The sequence below is a fragment of the Ochlerotatus camptorhynchus genome, unplaced genomic scaffold, assembly GCF_037179485.1.
Source record: "Ochlerotatus camptorhynchus isolate MF236.1 unplaced genomic scaffold, CSIRO-AGI_Acam_v1.1 ptg000086l, whole genome shotgun sequence".
Classification (NCBI taxonomy): Eukaryota; Metazoa; Arthropoda; class Insecta; order Diptera; family Culicidae; genus Ochlerotatus; species Ochlerotatus camptorhynchus.
Window position 1 is genome coordinate 2,291,502 of NW_027040576.1, and position 23,026 is coordinate 2,314,527.

A 23,026-nucleotide genomic window follows, 5' to 3' on the forward strand; every position below is an offset into this window, starting at 1 on the left:
GTGGACGTTCGTACGTGCCTGTCGGCTGTAATGAATTGTGGAAGAACAGTGAGTAACGTCGTCGGTACGGTTACGATCGATGTTACGTAACGGCTTTTGGACGTGGTGCTTTGACAGGGTATCGATAGCGTGTGGCATTCCCGGGGGCTATTAATCATAGCCGCCGGGTTGGCATTAATAGTCAATCGGTGGGTCGAGGTGTGAACACACCGGTGTGAATTAAATAATGTGTGACTTGGGACTTTGAAAAGGGCTATCCGTTGGATGTTGCAGATGTATACAGGTGGACAAAAGAACGCGGCCGCTCAGTTCACACTTTTCTTTTGGTTCCTTCATGGCTGCTGCCCATGTCTCTAGGCATAATCGAACTGTACGTAGTGAATGTGTCTGTTCTCGACCATTGTGATTGTGGGATTTTTTTTCTCCCAGCAGTAATGAGTTAAGAGCCACGCAGAATGTATCCGAATTTGATCCATTGTAGCAAATTGACAGCTAATTAAAGTATCTAACTCAGTCTTCATCAGATTCGGATGCATTGTGTGTAGCTTTTAGAAGCTATGCATTACTTATACGCTAAATTGCAGACAAAATTACTTCATCCATAGCGTTTTGCACTGGGTGTAGTAACCTCTATAAAATGTTCTTGTGAAGGAATTCTGCCCATAAAATTCTACCACTCTTTCCCAATGCTTAATAGTTTTGGCAATTAATAGCTTGAATTTTTCTGTTTAATTTTCTATAAAATTTTCTTAGAATATTCCTCAGAATTCGCTCACAATCCTTTTAAAATATGCATGGAATTATTTTTATAGGGGAAATGGATGTTATGTCGGTCTAAATGTCCCTAATTTGGGCCCATACAAAAATTCAGCAATCGACTAAATTTTCAATTGCAACCAAAAATATCCATTAGTGCCGTCCCAATGACGCGTTCATCTAGATAAAAATTGATAAACAGCTGATTTTTAGCGATGGACCCAATCTTAGAGCCTTAGGCCAACATTAGAGCCATTTTCCCTAATTGACAGGGTTACCACTGATCTGGGAAAACCAAGGAAAACAGGGAAATATCTGAGAATTTGATATAATGTTTTTATATCTATATTAACCGAATTCTGTTAATACATAAAAATAGAATCCCTTCCTAAATAATTCTTAATATTTTCTAAGTCTTTGAAGTGCGATTTTTTTTTATTGATTTTGCAATCTCAACAGTTGTTCCATGCCCGATGTCAGGCATTTTCAGTATTTTTGTTAATTTAAGAACCTTGAAAAAATTCATGTCATAGATTCTATGTCTGTTCCTGTAGCCCTCACCGCTTTCTTAGACCAGGCAGCATAATGGAATTTGTTCTGAATTGAAGTATAAGAATATTGAAAAAATTTCTTTACCCTGGATCTTCGATTTTAGTTTACGGGATCATGACAAATATAGTATGCCTGATTTAACTTAATTATTCCTTCGGAACTTAACTCAAGATGTTTTCAGAGCTATTTTTGGCAACTAAAATTTTTGAATTTCTTTCTCAAGCTGTCAAAAAAAGACAAACATACTTGAAGAAGTTCTGATTTATTGAAATTAAAGATGCATTGTCCATTGTTGAAAAAAAATTAGTGAACATTTGAAAACGGTCCGTAATCGGATGTTCGGCGAAGCTTCCGTTTGATGTCGGAACAAGAGCGTTGTACGGCCTTCATGTCAACTTTACGAATGCATCTCTTGATTCTACCAATCAACTGTTAGCAATTCGTGGCTCTCCAGTTATTTTTGTACACCAAGGAGCTCAAAACCCCGAAGAAATCTTCGATTGGGCGACACTGAGGCAGATTTGTCGGGTTGTGGTTTTTGGGTACAAATGGGATCGAATGGGTATTCAGGAACGATTGTGTTTTTTTTGGCGTAATGCGATGACGCTTTATCCGGCCAAAACACGTATTGTAGAAACAGGGATCAAAATTTTCTTCAAACATTCGTTCTGGTACACATATTGATTGATTGCCAAACCAGAGGGCTTGAACCATGGCTTAGAAATGCCTTTCTCTGTCCTTTTGCGTCCATAATTTTGGCTGGTCTTCCACTACCTTGCTTGCGAGCAGTTGTTGAGGATCTTAGGATATGGTAAACAGTCGAAGCCGCAACATTTTCGCTTTTAAAATGTTGTGCCGTATCCTTTTTTCTGAGATCTCTGTGCAGTTCATAGAACTGTACAACGCGCTCGCGAAATACTTCTTGTTTCGACGGCATTTTGAGCAAAACTGAGCAAGCATAAACAAAACAGAAAATACTAGCAGAAAGAGGAGAGAGAGAGAGCTAACACATACACACTCTTATTTCTCTCTGAGCTCGTTTGTTGTTGAGCATAGAGGCCTCGAAAAAATTCCAAAATTTTAGTTGCCACCCGTTATTCTCCATAACAGTCTTGGATCTATTACAGAAAACTACAGAAATTTCCTCCAGAAATGTCTGGAAATGTATTACACATTTATTTTCTTTTGAATTGCCTTGAAAGTTTCCTCAGAAATCTTTTGATAAATCTGGGCTGATTTGTAATAACATGCTTTGGTAAACAAATAGATCAATCACTGATTTCTAGTGGATATAAAATCTGAATTTCGCAAACAAACTACATCGAATGATAGAGAAACTATTACTCTACCGATTTGTGTTGTTAGTTGCCAAGATTGAGTTTTAATTCGCAATAAATTGGCGATTGAAGTATTTGTTTAAAAAAACATGTACGCCCTTATCACGAATCAGCTCGGATTTCCTTTAGAATGTAGAATGTATTCTAGAAAAACCTTGCATTTTATGCCGGAATTCCATGAGAATTTTCCTCAGATCCTCCGTTGAAATTGTTCTCCAAATGCCCTTGAAACAATTTCTCGGAGTATTTTTAAATTAGTTTTGGAAAGCTCTCGAACTTTTCTTAGAATACAAGCTTACTCTATGAGCTTTTTCCCATCCTAAAGAAAAAGCTTCTAGAGTAAGCTTGTAAATAAGATTCTGAAAGAAGCTTCAAAAAGAAGCATCTTAAGAGATTTTTAAACAAGATTCTAAAAGAAGCTTCTTTCAAGAACCTCGTTTCAGACGCCTTGCCGTCGCTCCGCTCCTCTGACTAAAAAAGAGTACATCTGAGCAGCTAGGCAGTGAAAGGGCATTAGTCAAGGTTTAAGGAGCATTTCATCGTTTTAATAATACATTTGCAGCCTAATAGCGAAGACAACAAATCAAGACGATTGGCAACTCTTCCATTTTCTCGTACTAACGCTCTGAGACAGGTATAATCGAGTCATCTGCCGCTCAAAGGTAAATGCTTCGAAGAAATTTGATATCAAAGATTACATCCTCAGAAGAAAGGTTTGTGTATTTGCTCATTTTTCTATGCGTTGCTTCCACATTCACTCAAGCGCAGCGGTATTGTATCTGTCGCTTGGATTCTGGCAAAGTTGTCAGTCTTCTTGTTATGATGTATTCGCTAATAGCCTAAATATTGCCAAAATATTCTTAAGACCTGCTTCCCCCGAGAGTACGAATTACATGGCGAGAAAAGCACATCGTAAAGATTGTCCAATGTATTTTCAAAAAAAAAAGCTAAATAGGTTTGATTCCCGGTCCGGTTTAGGAATTTTTCGGGATGAACAATTCTCGACTTCCCTGGGCTTTGAGTAGGGTTGAGCACTACTTCGGCATAAGCGCCCATTTCCGTCATATCGAGTGGAAATATCAAATATATCAATGATTTCGACGTGAACGAATTAATCATATGCACTAGAGGGGCCTCCCTTAGCTCAGTCGGTAAAGGCGCAGCTACAAAGCAAGACCATGCTGGAGGGGTGGCTGGGTTAGATTCCCGGTCCGGTCTAGGAATTTTTCGGTTTGGAAAATTTCTCGATTACCCTGGGCATAGAAGTATGATTGGACTTGCCACAAAAGCTCTCAATGAATAACTGTGGAAGTGCATCTAGAACACTAAGTTGAGAGTACGCAATAAGCTAATATTTGATATGCAATAAGCTTGAAATGCGTAGAAGAAGAAGAAGAAGAAGAAGAAGAGGACGCAGCGTGCATTTTAACGGAGCAGGAGGGGGGGGGGGAGCAAACTCGCTCTAGATTATAATTAGACTTGTAGAACCCAAGGCCCAAAACAGCTACAAAAATGACTAACGGGATCAGCATGACAGTTGATGTCCTCCCCTGCTGTGCATGCTAATGGTCATACGTTTGATACGATAGTTTAGTTCAAAAGCTGCAAATCAAATTCTATATGAACACCGCCACAGAAGTTGCTTTCGCTTTTCCTATGTGAAGTTTTCTCAGAATTACCTAAAGTTTACTCGAACTTCTCTGAATTTCACTCTGCATTGCTCTTAAATTTTACGGAACATCCCTGAAATTCCCTTGGAACTTTCATGTAGTTCCCTCGGAACTTGTCAGAAGTTTCCTCAGAAACTTAATTAAAGGAACTTTACTGATGTTTCTTATGATCTTTTCTGAAGTTCCCTGAAAATTTTTCTGACGTTGCCAAAGAACTTCTCCGATGTTGTCTAGGAATTTCTTTGAAGCTCCCTCGGAACTTGTTTGCGGTTCCCTACACGCAAACCAAAAATCTATTACAATGAATGTTAGTTCCGTTTCCTATCATCCTCTGTTCATGAACATCGCCACGAATGTTAGAAATTGACCATGCAGGCGATGTAATGGATTTTTTGTCTTTTTTTATTTCGTGTTCTATCTACGCTTTCGACTATACCAGTAAGCTTGTAGAATGACGCACATTGTAGAACATTGTAGAACGACGCACACACTTGCCTCGAATCTCTCCAGCAGAAAAAAGCATACGAAGTCGAAAATGCGAGAAAATGAGCGCTTCCTTTTTTGCTTTTAGGCTATTCAAATTCAGAAGCAAGGAGAGAGCAGTGGAGAAAGCACAGGTCTGATAATCGCAACGTTCGTGGTTCGAGTTCAGTCGGCAATCTTATTCCTATTTTTTTCGACATAACTAATTTACCTCACTAATACACTCTACATTTTTCGGTCTTCAATTTTCTTGCATTGGACCACAGCTAGATATATCGCATCCTCGGTTCATGCGGTCTCCACTAACATCCTCTGATGATGAATCCCACATCATTGTAAGCAAATCTTACATTCACCGGTTGGATGTAGGAACTTCTCAGAAGTTCCCTTGATACATGCCCAAATAACTGCTCGGAACTTCCCAGTTCTTTCCAATTCTTTCAAATGCTCTTTTAAGTTCTGTCGGAAGTTCCGTAAGCTTTCGAAAATACCTAAAGATTTCTCAGAACATCTCTGAATTTCTCTGAAATTCACTCAGAATTTCCCTGAACCACCCTCAAAAATTCCCCAGAACTTACCTCGAAATGTTTCAAAAGCTTCCAAAAATATTCCAGAAGTTCCATAGAAACATTCAGAAGAAGTTCTCCAAGCATTCCAACAGGACTTTTCTGGAAGTTCTCTTGAGGCTTGCCCGAAGTTCCATCATTGGCGCAGCTAATGGGGGTGCCAAGGGGGCCAGGCTTCCTCCAGAATTATCTAGGCCCCCCTCGCAGAATTTTTGGTGTCTTTTTGTCAAGCTCAAGTTCGATGTTACTTTTTAACAGCGATTAATAAAATTTTACCACAAACAAAACAAATTTTAATGTCCTTTTAGTTGACTACTTTTCGTATGTTCTGGACTAAAAGAAACAGTTTTGAGAAATTAAATTATATCGAAATTTAATTGCTGACATAATAAGACGTCTTCAGGTTCAACATATTGGCCATGAGCCCAGGGTATTTTCTTCAACTTCTGGAACTTCAAAGAAGAAATTGAAGAAACTTAGTAGAAATTCTGGGATCTTCATAGACCTTCAGATAAAATCGTAGAAACAAGAAACATGGAAAAGTTCTGAAAACTGCGTAGAAGTGAAACTTTTATTTTAGTTTGAGGAGCTTCGTAGAAGGTAAGGGAACATTTTTTTCTTTAGGGAAGCTCATTATTGATCGAAAATCTCTCTCTGGGCACTTTTTTGAAGCCTCATGGATTTGGAATAGTTGTGGAAATTACGTACAAATTCAAGAAATTTCATTAATGGAACTTCGCGGAAAATCAACAAGAAACGTAGAAGTGCAGCAAAATTTGTAGATGTTTTGCGAATATTGTAGCATTTTGAAGAGCTGCGTAAAACTTCAGTGGGTAGGAATTTTTAAAAAGTTCAGGGAATTTTGTAGAAGATCTGAAAAGAGTTCAATAAACTTCTGTAGTTTCTCAAAGATCTTACTTCAAAAAAGCTCCATGAACTTCTTGGAGGTTTTGGGAATTACGTAAAATTTCAAGGAACCTTCCAGATGTTCAAGAATATATGTAGATGATAAGTGTATTTCCAAAAGTGCAAAGATGCTCAGAGATCTTCGTAGAATTAAGAGAGATGGAATAAACATGGAAATTGGAATAAACTCAGAGAAATTCGTAGAAGTATGGATACATTTGGAAATCTTAAGAGAGTTTTATAGATGTTCAGGAAACGTTGCATAAGTTACAGGATTTAGAACTATGACAATTGATCTAATTTCGATAACTTTTAATTACCTTTGTATTCCAAGAATTGATGCTTACAATCTGTATCAGAGATATCTATTTTTTGGTGTCAAAATCTTGAAAGCATATGGGTTTGGGATCTCAAAACTATTTTTATTTTAACATTCAGAATGCTAAGAATTGTGCATGGACATACATGCACATTTTCCAAAGTCCTAAATGTATGAAATTAATTCTGCGAGCACATTGCCATGTTACAAACTTCTAGAATTTAATTTTGGTTCCTATGTCTGAGATTTAACTGATGATGAAATATTCAAAATTAAAAAAAAAAACATGTCACAAAATTCATGGATTACCTAACTCTGAGAATTTTCTTAAGTTTGAGATGCTTAGACGCTATGTGATTTCATTAGAAAAAGCATGAACAAACAATCATTGCTTGTTCAAAATCAGTAAGCTTTTAAGCCTCAATGTCATATTATTGGTCACAGAAAAAAAAAACTAAAAATAAATTTAACTGAATAGCATCTTTGCAAGTTTTTATTTACCTGCAGTTTAGTAAAATAAAATAAAATACAACACGACCCCCTAGGCCCCCTCCAGACGAATTTTCTAGCTACGCCAATGAGTTCCATCGCAAATTCGCAGCAGCTCCTTCAGAGATTCTTATCCTGATCCTATGGGGATTGAAATCATGATTTAAGAATTCGTAAGAATTCCACTTAAATTGCAGGGCATCCTGGTCATTGTGATGTGTGTGCTATGAAGAGTTTGGTTCCCATCCCAATCGGTGAAACTTTTCTTAAAATGAAATTTCCTTACTGATCTACTGGGTATTGTATGTTGTCCGTTGTCTAGTGTTAAGTGTTCAGTCTGTGCAGCTTCTGGTTGAAGACGGCGTCAATTGTATTTTCTAAAGTAAACAGATTCATAAGGTTGCGTTGCGTTTGCAGAACTCATTTAAAGAACTGCGGTTAAGTACGTGGAACTGCGAAGAAGTTCACGTAACTTGGTAGAAGTTTATGGAACTTGGGAGGAATTTACGTAATTTATGAGAAATTCACGGTATTTGATTGTTCGGAAAAGATTATAGAAATTGGGAGAAGTGAAAAAACGTGAGATAAGTTTACGAAACTTGGGAGAAGTTTGCGAAACTGCAGAAGTTTACGAAACTTGGCAGAAGTTTACGGTGTAAGTTAGGAAAAGTTTTCAGAACTTGGAAGATGTTACCAAAACTTGGTTGAAGTTCAAAGAATTGCGATAAAGTTCATGAAACATGGAGAATGTTCACGGATCTTGAAATAAGTTTCTAGAGCTCGGGAGAAGTTCACGGAAATTCGGTTAAGTTCACGAATCTTGGCAAAGTTCACGGAAATTGCGCGAAGTTCACCTTGGAATTCCCCATAAGTTCCTTTGGTACTTCCGAAATAACGGAAGTTGAGAGAAGTTCACGGAACGAAGAAGAATTTCATGGAATTGCAGTTAAGTTCACGTTCACGCCACAACCGATTGAACTTCCCAAAAGTTTTCTTGGAACTTCAAACATGTTTCCTTAGAACTTCCGACAGGTTGGATCTTCCCACAAGTTCTTTGCCGTTGTTACTTCAGACAAGTTCGCTCAAATGCTCTTGGAACCTCCCACAAGTTTCCTAGCAGCTGTTCATCCTAACAAAACAGATTTGAACGGAACCGCAAAACGTAAACAGCCCAAGTAACAATTTTGGTTTTATGAGGGTTCTGTAGACCATGATTTAGACTTGTAGAATGCTATAAAACCGCGATAAAACCTGCAATGTTACTTGGGAGAGAAAGTGGTCGGAGCAGCTCACACTCGAGTTCACACTCAAGCAAAATAGCAATCCGGAACCGAATGTTAGTGGGTCGCCAAATTTGCAAGAGCATTATTTTTTTTACTATACGAATATTTAGATCCATTCTTCTTAAAAACAAAAGAAGAGAATTCTTTTTGTCTGCTTTCATCCGTATGCCGTAGCGAATCCAAAGACGTTTCAATGCTTTAGGACGGAATTGAAACTCGTATGATGGAATGGGAATTATTTAAGAAGCAATGTTAGCTTTTTATCAATATCTCAACAATTTGTGACTCTTTTTTAAATCTAAGGTTTGAATGGAATGTATAGAAGTCATCTTTTATAGAAACATTCAATGTTTGTGTTCAAACCAGTTCAAAAAGATCTTAATCGTTTGATTGTACTTGGCAAACGCTAAAATAGTACAGGCTTAAAAAACTCTCAATCGACAACTGTGGAAGTGCTCAAAGAACAGAGCAACCTGAAACCTCATTGGTGGTGGAAGCCAAGAGATGAAGCAGAAGAAACACAACAAGTAGTAGTTTCAAAATAGCACATGCTCCAAAGTTTTATAAAGGGTGGAACCGTCAAAAATTGGTCGACTCAAATTTGCAGATTTTTTTTAATCGTGCATTTAAAAAACTTGAACATCTCTCAGTTTGTATGTCTGTGCGTACGGAATGTTGCCTCTATTTTGTTTTTGCCATTTTCCATTCAGTTTTCAAAATGGCGTCGAAGCAAAAGGAACAGCGTATCAAAATTTTGCTCACGCATAAGCGAAATCCAAATTATTCCCAAGTAGATTGATTGCGTCAGAAATTTGATTGCTTCATAATGAACTATGAAATATAGGTCAAGGCATTGAAATCCGCAGCTCTCATGTAAAGAGTTTATTCGGCTACCGGAAAATGAAAGGTTCAAGATAAATTTAAGCAGAAAAAGTTGTCAAAACTTCTGAAAAAATACCTGGTTTTGCAGGCGATTTGCACCTGTGGGCTCAAAAGCGAAATTTTCGTGACACTGGCATTGTCAACCAAGATATTTATGAAAATAAATGTAAATAAGGCAAAACGACTGTTGCCTTTTTTGAAGAAACCCAGTTGTTCCGTGCCGTTTTGGCCAGACCTCACTTCTTGTCACTACGGGAAAATGGCTCACCGCGGGAACGGTATACCGCCAACAACGTGCAAGTCGTACCCAAGGACAAAATCTTTAAAACTCGTCGGAGCTGCACCCAATTGAAACATATTGAAAACTCAAAAAACAATTGGAAATGATAAACAGTTCAAACCAAATTGACGTTCAGTATCAAATAAGGTTGATACAACAGCGCGCAAAATCTGATGGAAGGTGTGAAACGCAAAGCCCGACAGTTCGACTGAATCATGATTGACCAATTTTTGGAACTAGCGGCGCCGGTGGTGTAGTGGTAAGCGTGATTACCTCTCACCCCAGCAGGCCTGGGTTCAATCCCAGTCGGCGCCGCCGGGATGTTCTGAGGCATAACATCTCTGATCACGCCTTCCTTCGGAAGGGAAGTAAAGCCGTTGGTCCCCGGTTCATGAGTTGATGGGTCGATAGGTAGGGTCCAGGTGTGGGAGCTGCCTTCCTGGCGTCGGTAGCATTGGTGCTCAGCACGGAAAACAAGATCGACGGAAAACAAAACCAAGGAATTTTTGGAACTGCCACCCTTTATTCCAACAGATGGCACTTTTTCAGTGGCAGTGGAAACAAAATTTTGGGTCGAACAATACATTCCGACTAGGAATTTCTATATAGATATCAATATTTCTTCTCGCTGTTCATTAATTTTGCATTGATTTTTGATTAACAATGCAACACATTCCCAGGCAATTTCTTTGATTTTTACTACCATTCTTTCATGAGCCCGGTAGATAGGTAGTATGCGAGGGTGAATTACATGATTGAGATACATACACGGCGAATGAGAACGACCCAAATTTGAGTTTAGTTCATTCATAATCGCCAAAAGTGTAGGAACTCTGCGATGAGTAAATTTGTCTTATAGTTTCCTGTGGAAAACCTAAAAAATCTGCCGGAAAATGAGGAAATTGACGAAAATTTTATTCAGTCTCGGAGTAGTACCAATAGACTGAGTGAATCCAATCTTTACTTTTCTCAAATTCAGGAATTTTTCCCTGGAAAATCCTGGAAAAACCTGGGAAAACATTAGACGAATTTTACTCATCGCTGAGTTCCTGCACTTTTGGCGATTATGAGTAAACTAAACTCAAATTTGGGTCATTCTCATTCGCCGTGTATATAAACAAATGTTACGTAGTGATAAATAGCAGAAACTTCTGCATCAACAATAGAAAAGGGCCCATCAGCATTTGTAAACAAACCGTTCCAAAGCCCTTTACTCACAAAGCGAAGGCCACCCAGGCAAACCAACACCATCATCGGATAGGGGAAACTTCTACCTACACGATGATAGTGTTGGTTTGTGTGGGCGACCTTCGATTTGTGAGGAATGGGCTTTTAAACGGTTTGTTTACAAATGCTGATGGGCTCTTTTCTATTGTTGATCCAGACTTGGTGTTTTGCCAGCTACCAGGAAAATATCATCAGTGAGTACGCTGAAAACGAATCTTACTCAAAGAGTGAGACACTTTTACTCATCCGTATCGATAAATTTCTAAAAGCGTAGGCTACTCTCACGCTTTTAGAAATTTCACCATTAAATTAGTGTAAACGTTACTCATAATTTTGTAACAGTGATTCACTCTCTGAGCTAGTTTCGGTTGCAGTATAAAGGCATCGTCCTATTGGGTTGTAAAACGAGGGGGACGACTCTATCTAAGATGCAGGAAAAATGTTGCTTTGCTGTTGTGAGATGCTCGCACACTTAGTAGATACAAATAAATTTTAAGAAAATTTTGAAGATTTCCTTCCAAAAGGTGGCGAACGATGTGAGTAGATGGATTTAGATGCAAGAGCTGATAAAAGATTTTTCGTAGATTGATTCGCTAGGGTGAGATTTTCTGGCCATCTTAAATTGAGATTATAGCTGTAATCAGTACAGTAAAAATATGACAGCTTGAAATGTAATTTCGTAATTCACCGATAGGAGGCAGTATCATCACTTAAACTATCAGTGAAATAAAATACTCTTTTCTATTTTCATTGGAAATGTTTTGGAAATTTCAAGCAAGGCCTTTGAAAACAATCTGATTTTTTAACGATTGAATTATCACTGGTGTTATCATTTACATATTCACTGAACGTCATCTGAATTGACTTTTTTGCTTCTCAGAAGCTGCCCGGCAAAACGTGCCCCATCAGCAGCGAGCACTTGGCAATTCTAGTCAGCGAAAGCAAAACCGTGGTGTCATCGCACCATAATCGGCCTTATCAGACGCGACTACCTACCTACCAGTAGTGTAGAACAGAAATTTCACGCCCAATGGCCGCATTTGAAATTGAAGCGCAAAAACCTACTTAACCCCCGGGCCCCCCGATCCGGGAATCATCCTTATCGCGCCCCGTAGTGATTGCTTTCCTTGCACCAGAATCGCAATTTTCCGCGCATAACTTGCAGTCTTGTTATTGCTTTCCGCTCGATGTAAATATATTTATTGTTATTGATTTATAAATAATCGCACCCAGCGCGTAATTCAACTCCGACCGCGGTTTTGCTCCCATCGCCATCATCACCATCATCATCATCATCGGCGAGTAGCGATCAGCTAATTTATTGTTATTGCCTGCAAAATGACACCCACCACACGTCTCTCCACTCGCTCGCTCGCGTGCCCTCGGTTCGGTGGTGTAATTCAATTACACCGCACTTGACGCGACGCGCGAAACAGTTTAACGGCGGTGGGTTGTTGTTGTTTTGGATAATGCACATATAATATACAATTAATTTGATATATTTGTTTACGCTCTTTGTGTGCTGCTTCTAATGATGGTTTTCTTTTTCCGTTCTCTTGCAGGTGCAACACGTGTGCTGATCTCATGTTTCGCAAGCTGACATCTGGTGGGTAAGACGACTCGCCCTTTACTTTTCCGCCATTAGCTGCACACACCCGCGCGAGCGCGGTAATTGACTTTGAAAGCCTTCTTCGCCAGCAGGATCGGAGCGGAACTCACTTACTCAAACGTGGAGGGCAGGCGAGTTACAAATTAAGTCATAAAGGGCCATAAAAGCAAAATTTATTATCCTCCACGCTTGCTGGCTGTTCGAACACCCGAAATCGATTCTTGCCGGTTTGCTGGTTACAACAACGACGACGATGGAGTGCCCTTTCCTCTCCGAAAAACCGATCATAAATAAGCGACGATGACGGCGACGGGTCGAACTCTGGCTCACTCTCTATTACCCGATCCAGAAACAGCAAAAAAAAAAAGAATAAGCAATTTATGACCTTAACTTCTATAGATTTGATACCACCTCTCACCCTCTTGATCGCTGATTGCCTACCTATGCCGATCAGAATGGGGAGTGGATTATTACTCGTTGTCCATTTTTGACTTGCCCGCGCTACAAAGTGTGCGAGCGTGCAAAAAGGACGTGTCATAAATTGGTGCAACTTTCCCCACATTCATCACGCGTAATTTGGTTTTCGAGGTGCATGGACGCCATGTTTTTGACCCGGCAGCGAAACGCAGAGCGGATGCTGGACCACGCAAACCACTTTTCGACTGCTAATAACTTCCGACCTTGGCTGGGACTGCGATGCACTCTCTATGTGTAAATATTTACGAGCGCTGTTCTAAACCACAGACTGCTCATCACTCGAACCGGTGCAATCGCTGGAACTACTGCCCGGGGCTCGTCTGTTTGTTGTTGTTGCTTGCCCGTGTGTTTGATTATGATTTGGAAAATAATTGAGTTTAGGTGGTTCGATTTATTTGCTAAACAAATTACCCACTACCATCCGGTTTGAGTCGGTTGGTGTGAGTTTGTGCTGGAAATGTGAGGTTATGCATTCGTGTTGAAGTGATAGGCTGGTTTCGAATTCCGTTAAGGCTCAATTTACTTTGATGCATTTTTTAAAAATTCAAAAGCAGTTTTTTTCGACGCATTATTTTAGATTGCAAAAAGCTCGCGTCATTTTATGTAAACTATCAAAAGGAATCAAATAGTGCGAGCTTTTTGCAATCTGAAATAATGCATCGGAAAAAACTGCTTTTGAAATTTTCCAAAAAGCATCAAAGTAAATTGAACCTTAATCCAAAGTTTGCATTCGGATGGAAATTGATGGGGGATTTCTGTCAATTGCCGCAGAGCTGAGGATCAAGGCTTCAAATCTTAGGAGGGATTGATCCTCTACCAGAATCTCTCCAAACTAAGGTCCTTACTGAATCGTACCGATCAAGATAATATAGATCAACAGCAAATTTGGCTTTGCTGAAATCTGGAATCTATAAATGTCGTAGTACGCCACGTTTTTGGATATTTATGATGCAGTTCGTTTTATTTGTTGTGATTGTGTCGCTAAACGACAATTTGGTAACGCAGCGATAGCACCGTCGAAAACCCTTCGAAATTCAACACAAAACACTCAATGTAATAAGTAATCAGTTCCGCATGATAGCATCATCATAGTCTATTGATTTTAGTACCACAAGTTTGTCAATTTTCTTTAATATAACAATCAACTCCTATATTTACGTTTTGATGTGATCAATTTTCCCCCGAATTACGGTATTCAATTCAGAGCTAGCTTAGCTTCAATGTAGACGTCCAATCTTCTTAAGAAAATTACTGTCGATCAGTGCTGATAAAAATCATTCCTTCTACACTCAACTTAGCTGAAAATGAAGACAACCTTAACAGATAGACCAACTACCTGCATGAACTTGAATTTTGACGTAAAACATTCTCTTCACAGTAAGAAAAAAGTACCCAACGGCCAGTTCACTTTTACCTACTTTTGACTAGTTTGTCTCATTTTCTTCTTCTAATGTTGAGCAAAACCACCCAACAGGGGTAGTTAAGTGTGAGAACCCAACGTTGAGTATAATCATATTTACCTACTGTTGGGTATAACTAACTTACTTTTGGTTAAAAATCTAGTGGAAAATTCCATACGAACTGCGCACAAGTAAATGAAAATTACTTTGACCCGCTTTACCTACTGTTGGGTTCCTGCACTATAGTGCCGAGATGAGTGAAAAGAACTTATTTTTGGTTACTTTTTTCTAACCGTGTTGATCAAGGGAACCTCTGAGTCAGCGTTGCCAGATATACCGATTTATCGGTATTAGATACCGATACCGATGTACAGATAAGGTTCCTCAGAATACCGATTTTTAAGATTTTATACCGATTTATATCGTTTTTTTTAATAATCAAAATTATTATTGCCTGTCCGTGCTCGAATTTTGGAGAATTTTTTTGTGAGAGACTTGTATTTTTTAGAATACCTCATATTTTTGAGCCTTCAAAATTCTAAACAATCATCTCTAAAGATGTCTTACGCTTGATACTCTTCCGACTAATGGTTGCATTTCCTCACCGTTTTTGGCTACCCATCAATCGAGAAATATTCGATGGCTCTTTCCGGTAATTCCTAGGGAATCGAGAACTAATTTTTAAACATTAACTTCCTGAAGTTTTATCAAACTTTCCCTGGAATTTTCTTCTACCTTACCTTGGAAGCTTCTTCAGCCTTCGCTCGAATGAGTCTTTCATCTTCTCCCGCCAGTTTTTTCAACTTTCCCCGAACTTCAAGGATGCTATCAGATTTTTATTGCGGATCCACACTAGCTGCAGGCACAATTAAAAAGTTCTGAAACTTCAGAAAAGTCCACACTTTTGTGTAAGTTTCGCTAAATTCAAGACAGTTTCATTAACTTCTGTTAAAATTCGAAAACCCGGAAATTTCAGAAAAGTCCAGCAAACTCCAGTGAACTTAAGGAAACATCATAAATATTTTGGAAACTTCACAAGTCCAAAGAACTTCAGGGAAATTTAATGGTTTTCATGAACTTAAGTGAAGTTCAGAGAACATCAGGACAGATCAATTAATTAATGAGATTACTGAAATTATAAAGGAGTTCCAAGAAACTCAGGCAATTTCCGAAAACTTCAGCAATGTCCTGAAGGGCTCATGTAAATTTAGGAAACGTTTGGGAAGTTACATGAACATTAGAACATTGTGAGAACATGTTATGGGAAGTTCTATGCTTTTTTAATGGCAGTGTCGATAACTTTTAAAAATTAAAAAAAAAATCGGGAGGATCAGAGAACTTCAATGCTGATGTCACAATATATTAAAAAAAAAAATTGAGAGCGCTTTAGAGATTTCGTAATCTTCAAGAAAATCCAGAGACCTTCAAAGATGATTAGAGATATTCCGGTATTCTCATTATAATCGGGTAAGTTCCGAGCGTTTCGAGAATGACCAGAGAACTCCAAAACAGCCCATAATTTCAAGAAAATTACAAGAACTTTTAAGGAATTTCGAGGAATTGTGGAATATTCCTAAGTGCATTTCAGGAATGTTCCGAAAAATTCAAGGAAATTGCGAAGCCTTCAGGGATGTTTTATGAATATTAGTAAATTTTCTGGATCATTAGAACATTCCCCAGGAATCTCTTTCTTCCGGAATTATGTCCTTGTTTCTTTCGACTGTTCCGTAAGCGCTCTGACTTCCGATTTTCTTCAGATGTTTCTTCCAATCTACATTAAATAGGAAGTTTCTACCAGCGACTCCAGGAAGTTTCTTTCGTCTTCTCCAGGAAGTTCAATTAATTCTCCCAGAAATTTCTTTCGTTTTCTTCTGGAAGTTTGACCATAAGCCAATGGTTTTTTTTTTTCGATCTTCTTCTGGCTTTTCCTAGGTTGGCTACACCATCCATACTCGCGGCCTTCATGTTTTTAGTGCTTCTTACAGCTGCTATCACCTCATCAGCCGATATTCTACTATCATCATGCACTACTACGGAGGTGTCAGCGACTCTAAAGGGTGTCCACGATGAAATCGCCACACACAAAATTGATTCGCAAAATTCGAGTTTTCATCCGATTGCCATCAAATTTTCAGGGATTGAGAAATAACTATTAAACTTTATTTTACCATTTTACTCGTATTTTATTCACAGTCCATACGCAAATGCCCGCACCTTGGCCTTAACCCCGGCCATAAGATTCTGCACAACCTGTGAATCAACCGTTTTTTGCATGTAAACTCATACTTTCTTCAGTTCCTCGACTGTCTTCACTACCTTAGGTCGTTTAAGAAGGTGCTGCTTCATAATCGCCCAGTACTTCTCGATGGGGCGGAGCTCCGGAGTGTTGGGAGGGTTGAACATTTTCGGCACGAAATTGACCTTATTGTCCGCATACCACTTCAGCACGTCCTTGGAGTAGTGGCATGAGGCCAAATCCGGCCAGAAGATTGTTGGGACGTTGTGGGCCTTCAGGAGAGGAAGCAGACGCTTCTGGAGGCACTCTTTTATGTACACCTGTCCGTTCATCGTGTCCTGGGTCACGAAAGGTGCACTCCGCTTCCCGCACGTGCAGATGGCTTGCCAAACCAGGAATTTCTTCGCAAATTTGGACATCTTCCGAGTGCGGACATGCTCCGGAACGCTGAACTTATCCTTGGCCGTGAAAAACAGGTTGCCGGGGATCTGTTTGAAGTCGGCCTTCACATATGTTTCGTCGTCCATGATGCAGCATTCAACTTTCGTCAGCATGTTGAGGTACAACTTCCTGGCACGGGTTTTGGCGGACTTGTTCTGCTTCTCGTCGCGATTAGGGGCCTTTTGTACCTTGAACGTTCGAAGCCCAGCCTTAGTTTTGGCCTTCTGGACAAAACTTCGGCTTAGGTGCAGCTTCTTAGCCACATCCCTAACGGAGGCGTTCGGATTTCGGTTGAAGGCCCCAACTACGCGGTTGTGATTTTTGGTGTTGTACGGAATACTTTTTCCTTCACTTCTGGGCTTCCGATCGGTGGTCAACCGTTCCTCGAACCGCTTAATCACTCGCGACACCGTGGAATTCGCGATTCCCAACGTTTTAGCGATGGAACGATGCGAGAGATCCTTGTTCTCGTGATGAATGCGCAAGATTTTATCACGCACGAGCTGTTCTTTCGACTCCATTTCCGCGAGTTTTGATCACAGGACTTTAAAACTTGCAGGATGTAAATAATGCACTATGAACTAAATCCACCCAAATTTTCATTAAATTCTACCCAACGGTTAAAAAGTTAGAGCAATTTCATAGTGTGGCAATTTCATCGTGGACACCCTTTAGACATTGCCTCCAGTGCGGCAGGCTCATGGTGGCTCACCATGGTTTGGCTAAGATTATGTGAAATCACAAAATGTTGGCCAAGAGCATTCGCCCTTTCAACTGGGGTTATGAGTAGAGATGTGTCCGAGTTCTGGTCAACAGAGGCAAGCGGAGGGATCGGCCTCGACTTATTTTTCAAAATTTTGGTCATCTTAGCCCAATCTGGAAGAGAGCGAATCTTGTTGGAAAAATCGTTATTTCTGAGTTCCACCATCCTGTCCTGGATAATTTTGGTTGGCCTATTGACATTGGTCTTCAAGTGGGGCAGCCCAGAATGCTTGAGCTGCCTACGAATGGTGCTACGGAGCCTGATAAGATCTTTGGTTGGGCTGTCAAGGTTCAGAGTATGACTCACCTGTCTGGATGCTGGTACGTGTTGCTCCTTGGCACATGATCTCGAAATTGTCATGGTCATAGTAGGCGCAAATTTCCTAACGCAAAAAAAAAATCCAGGCTATATATTCTGGCTTTTTTACTTGTTTGATCTTGAAAGTTTCCCAAGCCTAAGATATCAAAAATTGTTGTTATGAAAATGTGTCTATGTTTGAGATGTTACAGAAGTTTCTATATCCTAGATCTTTAAAATTGTCAATATTTGTCTTAATCCGTGACTTTGAACATTTATGCTCTATGTCTCAATTTTTCGTTCTAATCACCAATTCGCGATTTGCTTCTAATATCCACCTAGTAAGTTATTTGTAAATGAGTATAGGCGTGAGGAAAAATACCCCTGAAAATGCATTTATTTCTAAAACGGGAAACATTGAAGTCAAATAAATTGTAGCATCTGGGCTAATTCCATCCGTAGTTGGTTCGTGAGAGGCGGTTGTTCGAGAAAGCATGCGATCGTAGATTACGGCGGCGGGTATTGATGTCGATACTACTCAGCAGTGTAGAACAGTCAATGTTTCCCTGAAGAAGATCACCGACGAAGCTCGCCATTGCTACGTTACGTCTCGCAGCCAAAAGCTCTAAGTTGATAAGCATACAACGGTTTCGTAGCTAGGCAGATTTGTAGGGTCATTCTAGCAAAAATGCCTTAAAGCATATCGGATGAACTTCCCTTGAATAGCTTCAATACGCATGGTTTCATTTTGGTAGTATGGAGACCACACGACCGTCGAATACTCCAAAATAGGTCGCACCAACGAACAGTATAATCTTTTGAGGTAGTATACACCTTTGAATTTTTTGGCGAAGCGGAATATGAACCCAAGCTGTGAGGAAGCTTTGGATACTACGTATGCAACATGATCCTTGAAGCTGAGCTTGGAGTCGATCAGTATTCCCAGATCATTGATAGTCGATTAACGTTTCAAAGTTATGCCCGTCAGGATGTAGTCATTGTGAAGCTTGCGGCCATAAAAAATTACAGATCATTTCGAGACATTCAGTGACATGCGATTAATACGACACCACTCAACGAAGACTTCCAATTGTTGCTGCAAGAAAATGGCATCACTAGGTTCTTTTATTACGAAGTAGAGTTTCAGGTCATCCGCATACGATAGTTTAAGGCATTTCAGGATGGTATTGACGTCATTGATGTACTGAAATGACCCAAGATGGCTACCTTGGAGAACGCCGGATGTCACGGGGAAGGATTAAGAAACATAGTCTCCAATCTTGACAAACTTGTTTCGACCAGTCAGGTAGGAGTAGAGCCAAGTAAGCAGGCCATCGTGAACACCTATCCTGTCGTATTTAGTCAACGCAATGTCATCCCAAGTAACATTTCTGGTTTTATGAGGGTTCTGTAGACAATGATTTAGACTTGTAGAGTGCTTTAAAACCTCGATAAAACTAGCAGTGTTGCTTGGGATGGTTCATTTTGTCAAATACTGCGGAGAGGCCTGCGTAGATGGCATCTACTTGATGGCCACGGTCTACTTCACGAATGATGAACGAAGTGACCGTTACTAAATTGGTCGTCATGGAACGCTTAGACATGAAGCCATGCTGATCCGTCGAGATACATTGTGCAAAACTTTGAACCATTTTTTCGAGTATAATCAACTCAAAAAGTTTGACGAAGCTATTTCACGGTAGTTACTTTTGCAGCCTTTCTTGTGGATTGGGAACACGAAAGACTCTTTCCAGCAAGCTGGGTAAACCCCAGACATCAAGGAGAGATTGAAAACGTTGGCTAAAGGTGTCGCGAGAGCAGTCAGGCAGCGTTTGAGGACTAACGACGGTACGCCATTTGGACCGGAATCCGTTGAAGTTTTTAGCTGCCTCCCGGCTAAAAATAACCATTTTGCTGGTGATGGAAAATGGATAGCTGGAGAAGGTTGAGCGAGAGACGTTACAAGACGCAGCAATTACATCATGAGTGCTGAGTCGTTCGTTGTTGAAAACACTGCTGAATTGTGTGCGAAACTAGTCGGCAATACCCACGGTAGAGTCCACTTCCACTGCACCGTTCGTCATATTTGAGGGTAGTTCGCTTTCCTCACATGGCGCCAAAAGCTCATGTTGATTTGATTTCAGACGACGCTGCAATCCGTGTTCGCTTTAGAATAACATGCTTTCGTGAAATCTGTTCGGTATTTGCTGTGCTTACGAAGAGCCCTTTTCATTTTTTTTTTCAATCGCTTAAGCTCTTAATTCGACCAGGTTCGCGACTGATTTGCTTAGGTACGAATTGATCGATTGCGTACAAATGAATGTTGGATGTCATCGATGCGGCGAGGTTAAAATCTCAGTTACGCAGTGCCTCTTCCCAGTCGACATTTGAGAGAAAATCATTAATTTTGCTGAAGTTGACTTGTGTTGGGTTTGTGAGTTTAGAACATGCTTTGAAGTTGCTGATCGCCATATTTATCCGTTCAATAAGCATTTTTAATGTTTTAACTCACATCCAACTCAATTTTGAGTCGATCTCGTCATCCGTGTGGCAATTCGATTGAAATTCTTTTCGATTTGACTTAACTTCCATTGAAGCTCCGAACCAAACCACACTGAAAATAAAATTTCGTTTATACAACGAAATCGCTCGTTTGTTCTACGAATTTATTCGTTGTTTTCTGCAACGTAATTTATTTGAACATTGTATGAAGCTCTATCTGTACAACGAGATATGGGCTAAAGACAAATAAAAATCAGTCATGGACCGGTAATTTGATTTATTGTGGTAGCCTGCTTATATTGGTCAGACCGATAATATTTCAAGAATAAAGTATACCATCTCCAACACACAATCAGCACTTTAGGAGACAAGAAAAGCAGTTGTTGGCTTGATTGTACGAAGTTGAACAAGTATATCATACGAATAAGGCGTAATATTAGCATTGCGCCAGATGACAGGAAAAACTAATTCATTTTTACGAAACAGGTTTCAGAGAAATAACGAAATTATATTTTCAGTGCTTCTGTCGATATCAATTAAATCAGCCAACTATGAAGAAACACTAATTCCAGACCTCTGTTTATGAAAATAAGAATTAATCTGACCAATCTAGTTTGTCCGAAGGTCTTTTGACTTAACTAGTCCTAAGCGACCTAAGTTTAACGACCCATTGCTGCCTACGAATTGGCACTCCAAAGCTCGGCAGCCTTCAATTAGTACACGCTCACTCAAGCTCCCGGAAAACCGCAAAACTCAAACAACCCGGCCCCGGTTTATGATACCCTTTTTCATGGCTCATTTCGGGGACAATAAAACCGAACACACTACCAGCAACACGGCAAATTAACCAATTCCGCCCCGAAAACAAAACAGTTCATCCGTTTTTGGCATGCGATTCGGAATTTTCATCTCGTTACCCTGATTAATGCCATATTATAATAATTTATTCAATTAAACTCGAGCCGAGACGAGGCATAAATATGTACGAGAAACTTTTCAACCTCAAAACCTAAGAGAACTGAAAAAACGCAAAGGAATTCGTGCGTGATCCCTTCCTTGGCGGAGGAAATCGTTTTGTTGTCGTAAAACGGTTACCGTCACGTGATGGCTCACGATACCAGCCGTCGTCGTCGTTGTTGTTGTTGTTGTTGTTGGCCACCGAAAGCAGTGACATCTTCATGCCACAATGAAGAAAATGAGGAAAATTGCTCGCTTGCATCCACACGTCACTCAATGATTACCAAGGAGGAGTCCCTTGAGGGCAGATCGTTGACCTCTGCCTTTGGGTCGAAGACGAAGACGACAACGACTCCCCATAATTGAGTAATTATTATCTCCTCCCTGTTGCTTTTTGTTTTGTTTGTGAATAAGCTTGAATTGTCTAGTCATGTAAGCAAAATAAAAAAAAAATAAACGGCAAAGAGGGTTATGTGGATGATGACGCCAGGCCTCATCGAGGATCATCTCGCCATGATGTCACTTTGTTTACGTTGAGTAGTAGCTAGTAACGGCGGCCGATGAAAAATTCAACGATGAGATCATTAAATTCATCAGCTCATCAATCTCTTTCGGTTCTCGAGTAGACCGCCGCCGCTCGTTGTCTACTGTTGCGAGGCCAAGGGGGCTGTTTGAGTGTTTGTTTTTCGAGAGTTGAGCCCCTCGCGGAGGCCGCCACCTATCACCAATTAGCTCATCCATAGTTATTTTTTACGACTTACAAAAGAAGCCGGACAGCCAGCCGGTGCGGGTGCGGCGGCACTGAACCGTTCGGCCGGCTTGATTAGAAATCATAAGACCAATGCGAGGCTCCTTTCCACGAGGAGGAGTCTTAAGCATTTTCCCTTGTCCATGGTGGGTTTTTAGCGATTTCAAATGCAGCACATTAGTCTTGGGATTAGCGGTTGGGGCCATCCTCTCCCGTCTCACCGCCGCACTAGCTCAAAATACATCAAGCGACGACAACAGGTGGACTTGAGGAAGGCGGTTTTCACACCTTATTCTTCTCGGTTTTGGAGGTGGAAAACTGATACATTCCACCGGGGAGGAAAGTATAATTAAGCTCAGCCGGACGACGGCAAAGTGCGCTGCCGAGCATGAAAGCTGGGCTTTCGGCATTACACATTTATGAACTAGGGCGGCTTCAGTGGCGGCACACGATTGATGATAGCTGAGCTTTTTTCGATTTAGTGATCGCACTGAATCGGCACTAGAGCTGAAGTGATTACCTCTCGTTGCGGTCGGCTGAAGTTGCTAACGTTCCAGCACAATCCTTTCACCGAACTCTCATCTCCGTTGGTTTAATATGCCGCACTGGTTAACATCCGTACCTCTCACGTCAAAGTCACGAGTTCAAATCTCATCCCCGAACACAAGTCACGAATGACCCAAGTACGTTAAATTGACTATAATAATTAAAAAAAAAAGGCTGTCACACATTCCGGTTAAAATGGACTTGTTTTGCAAATTACAGGAAATGAAAAAAAAATAACATCTATTTCGACGACGACAGCGGCAGACCGTACCGACCCCAACCGACCACAAACCTCGCTAC

At 40.2% G+C, this 23,026-nt stretch overlaps 1 long non-coding RNA gene across 1 annotated transcript in view; it reads left to right on the plus strand.

Annotated features, from left to right (window-relative positions):
* Positions 1-13,301, plus strand: part of LOC135698464 (uncharacterized) — a 102,560-nt gene extending 89,259 nt beyond the window's left edge. The window contains exon 5 of the long non-coding RNA XR_010517489.1: positions 12,313-13,301. This is a non-coding gene — a long non-coding RNA (uncharacterized LOC135698464). The remainder of the gene's footprint in view (positions 1-12,312) is intronic.
* The last annotated feature ends 9,725 nt before the right edge of the window (positions 13,302-23,026 follow it).